The sequence below is a fragment of the Gadus macrocephalus genome, chromosome 10 (genome assembly GCF_031168955.1).
Source record: "Gadus macrocephalus chromosome 10, ASM3116895v1".
NCBI classification, from domain to species: Eukaryota; Metazoa; Chordata; class Actinopteri; order Gadiformes; family Gadidae; genus Gadus; species Gadus macrocephalus.
Window position 1 is genome coordinate 481,918 of NC_082391.1, and position 5,831 is coordinate 487,748.

Here is a 5,831-nt window from a genome sequence, read left to right on the forward strand (position 1 = left end):
ATAATCTACAATAATCAAAATCAAAGAGTCTAGATAAATGTGGCACACATTTTGGCTGATAACCATGTTCGGCGTCTGAACCTTCTTAAGACATATCCGGCTTGACTTTATCAGGAAACACGGTAAGAGTTGCCAACCGACAATCTATCCTGCCGCTTCTAAAAAAGAGTCACAATAACAGGACGTGCATTTGTTTAAACAACTGTTGACTAAACACATTTGTTGATTGGCGATCTGTGTGTGAATTAGCCATTTAACAAACAACAAACAGTTGCATGTAGCGCCCTGAGGAGCTAACAAAGGTTCCCTGAGCTCCCCTCCTGCGCACTGTGGCTAGACAGTACCCAGGGCCGAGGGGGGGGGGGGGAGCTCTGCTGAAGAACAGATCAGTTTGACGTGGGCTGCTTAGCATATCAGAGCAGAGCAAAAGCCTAATTAGATCTGAATTAACGTCAATTTCTTGACTCAACATTATGAATTGAGGATGAGGGACTAATTAATGCGCACGGAGGTTAATGGGTTTGGGGTGTGTTTGTACGTGTCTTCATATACAATGATGGCTCTTTTTCTCTCTCTAATCACCTCAAATACAAAATGCCAGTCCTATTTTCAGAAATATTTTTTTCATGTGAAAACGTATGTAGTTTAAATAGTAGAGCTGGGATACCTATGCAAGACAATTAAAGGTAGGGTAGACAGTTTATTTGTATTTATTTAAGTATATTTTATTTGTACGTTTTTTTTTTTTTTTTTCAAATCCCTCAAAATTCTCTCCTCATTCCTACAGCAATCCAATCAAATGCTTTGAACTTAAAAAATAAATAAAAATCGACCACAAGGGTAGGCTATACCTTTTGCTAAAGCTAGTGAGCTAGTCACATTTTTAAGGGGAGTGGCTTTGGCATGAGGGGAGGGGCTGGGTCTTCGGTTGGATACTTTCAAAGGCTAGCTTTCTCGGGTAATAATAATTACATTGTGTTCTAATTGCAAAAGTGTAAGCGTTTAGTGTACCATGATTATCGGATTTTAATGTCATGTAGCTACCTAGCTTCACAACATTAATAATGGTAAATTATCTTGGCATTAAAAAAATATTAACAACTAAAACAAGAAACATTGCATTAGGTCACTTAAGTTTCAGGTCCTCTCCTGTGAAAGACAGTTTAACCTACAGTTGACCGTCCTGAATTTAAAAAATAAGCAGAATAATCGAAGGTTCTGCGCTGTTGCCGAGGGAAGGACACACCAGTCTAGCAAGTGTTGTCATTCTCACTGACAAATCTGCTGATGCAAGTCAGGGGATATAGATAAAAGTTAAAACATAATGTATCAGGTTGAAGTATTGCGCAAGGGGTAATTAGCTCAAAGAACTCTTCCCAAACGTCCGCCTGGGATAAACCTCTGTGAATCCATTACAGCCATTACCTCCGTCAGCACAGCACGCCGCCCCGCTCGCCGCGGTGCTAGCACTGATGGATGCGGTCGCGCCATCCCAAACCTCAATTAAGGAAGTCCTAATGGGGAGATGGTGATGGGAGGGAAACGCAAACACACACACTGTCCTGTCAAAAGGCAACGGGTCATTTGCCTGTAGATGAAAAACGAGAGAGACGAGACATCACAGATATGGTTGCACGATAGCGTAGGGGTTAGGCTTTCTGCTCATTACTGTAGGTTGCTTTGGATAAAATCCTCTGCTAAATGACGTGATCGTGGATCGTAGGTGTCTCATGTCTCCGTCGCACGCCGCCTGCCATGTGTGTCGCCGCCTAAGTTGACCTTGGGCACCCACAAATAACAATTTCACATCCAATTAGCAAACAGGTTGGCAGCGAGTCTCCTCCCCTGCGTACACAAACAACATCGGATCACCACGCACCGCCACGCAAACCGTCACAGACCTTCGCCGCCGACACAAAGAACAACAGCAAGCACGCAAACCTGACCTTGAAATGAAACAGAAAATAACGATCAATCTGAATCATCAACTGAACCAACCTCGGCCCCGCCCCGCCTCCATCTATCCATCCATGTTTCCATAGTTACGGGGTTGTCAGTTGTGGAGTGGAGGCCAGCGTGGGGTGACAGCGTTGATTTGTCGCATGGTCGGGGCAACGCGTGTAAGGTGAGGGAGGAGACGGGGCCCGTCCATGGCGCCCCACGCCGGGGCGGCTGGTGGTAATTAGTCTCTGTGGCGGCGGTGGAGACAGGCCACACATGTTCCTGCTGTCACAGGTGTATTCTGGGAGATGAGGCGCGTTGACAAGCGTGACAGCGCCATCTGGGCCCGCCGTAACGCAGGACGCAGACTCCTCAGTGAGCGCGTTACAGGAAGTGTTCGGGTGTGTGCACGTGCCTGTCGGCTTGGATGCGTGTGTGCCTGAATGTTGATGTGTGTGCAAAAGGGTGTGCAGGTATGCACTTTTGTGTATGCGTATTGGTGTCTGAGTGTGGGTTCCTGTGTGCTTATATGATGTAAAGGTATGTGCACGTGTGGTTCAGATTCTGTGTGTGTGGGTGTTTGTTTTTGTGCATGCCTTTGTTTGTGAGTATATGTGCATGCGTGTTGTGAGAGAGATGGAGAGATTTTTGTTTTATCTCGGTGGGTGCTGTAAGTATTGGTGTGAGTGGTCCATTAGTGTGTGCACGAGTGAATCATATAATGTTTGTGTGTGCGTGCATGTCAGTGTGTGCATGTGTACATGCATGCCTTATATAGCTATATATATAGGCCTTATATTATGCATCCAGGTTTTAGTGTGATATGCAGTGTGTCTATCTGTGTGTGCGTGTGTGTGTGTGTGTGTGTGTGTGTGTGTGTGTGTGTGTGTGTGTGTGTGTGTGTGTGTGTGTGTGTGTGTGTGTGTGTGTGTGTGTGTGTGTGTGTGTGCATGTGAGATGAAACAAAAAGATAAAAAGCTACGCAAGAGAGCAAGCAGGAGAGTGAGAGATAAAGAGAGCGAAAGAGGGGGGTGTGAGATGAGGGAGAGAGAGAAAGGGAGAGGGGGGGGGGGTCTTGCGTTGACCTCTCTAACATGGCTCCCGGTGGACTAGTGTTGTTGGATACTCCCTGGCTCTCATCGTCCTTAGCTAGCTCATCCCCGGAGCTAGTACCAGATCAAACATGTCATTGATCTCATGGCCCCATTAACATAACACCCTTCCCCTCGCCCCCTCCCTCACTGCACCCCTGTCCTCATCCCCCTCCCTTTTTAAACTTTGATTCATAAAATGATGTGGATATATTACACTCAGATGTTAAATGGCATCCAAAGTCATTTAATCCCCACAATGAAACAGATCATTTTGTAAACGTACATTGAGGACCGAAGTCCTCTTTCTGCTTCCAAGTGACATCTCGGTGAATGTAGCCCTCCCATTGATGAGAGAGAGAGAGAGAGAGAGAGAGAGAGAGAGAGAGAGAGAGAGAGAGAGAGAGAGAGAGAGAGAGAGAGAGAGAGAGAGAGAGAGAGAGAGAGAGAGAGAGAGAGAGAGAGAGAGAGAGAGGACTTGAAAGGATAGCAGAGAGAAAGAAGAAGAGAGAAGGAAGATTGATGAATATAGATAGATGGGAGAGGTTTTAAAGTTAAAGCTTTTATATAACATATATTGAGAATATTTCCGAGTTCCATTTTTCAGTTTTCAGATAAGCAGAATCAGATGAGATTATTCCCAATTGTAATGACCAGTAAAAGCTAAATGCAATGAACTTGTCCAAACACCAAAATCAAGGCCTTCCCACTAGAGCACAACGTTACATTCACTTTTGGCCTTTTGGAGAACAACTGTATTCATTCATAAATCCCAGTGGTTACCAGGAAATTAGTTATTCAGTGAGGGAGAGGAGACGAAGGGAAGAGAAATTAGAAAGGAGAAGAGCTGAAGGGACTAGAGGAGAGGACAGTTGAGAGGAGGTGAGAAGAAAAGTGAAGATTGAAGAGGGAAGGGAGGCCGGAGAAGAGGAGACGCGAGAGTCGATGTGGAGCAGAGGAGATGAGAGGAAAGGCGAGGGGAGAGATGGGGAGGAGAGGACGGTTGAGACGAGCAGAGGGGAGGAGGTGAGCGATCGCAGAAGGAGATGGGAGGTGGGAGCAGAGAGAGGTTGAGAGAGAACAGAGGAGGGGAAGATGGGAGTGAAGTAGGGATCAGGGAGGTGGAGGGAGAAGAGGAGATGGGAGCGGAGTAGTGATAAGGGGAGCTGAGAGGAGAGTCGGGAGGGAGGAGGTGGAGGGAGGGAGGGAGCTAAGAGGAGGCGAGGAGAGGAACAGAGGGCAGTAGATAAGCCCGGAGGTCAGCTCCGCTGTTTGAAACAAGACAGTTCATTAACCCCCCCCAGCCAGAATCACCGACTCAGAACCCCCCGCAAAGAAACCATTCAATGCATATGCAGTACACTTGCATGTGTACTTTCATATATTCATGATTATCTGTTTTTGCGAGAGTGAGAGAGAGAAATCTCGAAAATGGTTGTGTGTCTGTGCATGCTCACAATATATCATCTCAGTTATGTATGTATATCTGACCAGTATGTAAGTGTGTTTGCAAATGGATGTGTATTCATGATTCATGATTACATGCGTTTTACAGGTCAGGGTGTTTCCGTTTGTTTGTTTGTGTCATGTGCTTCACAGATGCTGTAGCTGTGTGTGTGTGTATATTTTGCTACTGTGTGTGTATGTGTGTTTAGATAGGGTGTGTGTGTATGACGTCCCCTGTAAGGACGTTGCTTATGTTAATGACATACTTAAGGAAACCATGTCCCCCACTAGGCTCTTCTCTCCTCTCCATGCATCTGATGATCTCCAGTTGTACCTCACCGTAGGAGCCCCTGGCAGAAAGGGTCCCTGTGTGGAAAACAAAAGGTTAGGTCCTTCAGTTCACTAATAGGCATCGTGGATCTTTGATCGTATGCAGGCGGAAAGAAAAACAAACACTTAAAATGTGGCAATTCTGAAAGAACAACCACTTAAAACGCAGGGTGCCGCCGAAGGAGCGGCCCAAATCGCTCCTCCATCTTCCCTGTGTTTGGTACACAAAAGGTTCCTTTTTTTCATATTTGAAGGTTGGGTACTGTCTGATAACAGTGAGTGAAGAATTTAGTTGGTTTATTCAACGGATATCGAGTATGGTAGCTATGTTAACAGGTTCAAACTCTTAACCCTGTCGTCAAGAAAATCGATCTATCCTCTGGCAAGAGCTGAAACTGTTCATCTCAAAATAAAATATGTTAAACTAAATAATACGGTGGATGTTGTAATAAACATTTGAATAGCAGTAGGCTAAAATTATTGCCAATGATGGTCTTTTGCAAGCCTCCCTCATGTTGCTCTATGCTAAAGGAGATGGACAATGGCTTGAATCTAGTACGCAAATTAAAAACACTTCATCCTCATTCACTTCAAACAGTCAGTTTATGCATAACAATTGTAATTAACACATAACACTTGGGTCTAATTAACAGCCTATCCACTTCATAATATAACTAAGCATTGCTTGGAAATAATCAGGATGGACAATGGTTCAAGGGCAAATAAGACGACTCATGTATATTCACCTGGACATTAGTTATTTAGATTCCCAGGGTAGAAATGTATGCTTTCCCTAGCCCTTTGGTAGATATAAAGCTTGTACATCACAACATCAAACCATATTGACCACCTCCATTTTGTCATTAACCCTAACCCTGTCATTATGGGGATACTATTTACACTGATTTGGAATTGTACAGTACTAGAAAAATCTTGAGCCCTCTCACTATGTATCATGAAATGCAAAAACGATATTAAGTTGATCTGTTGTAATCATTTGTTGTCTGCTGATAATATTCATTT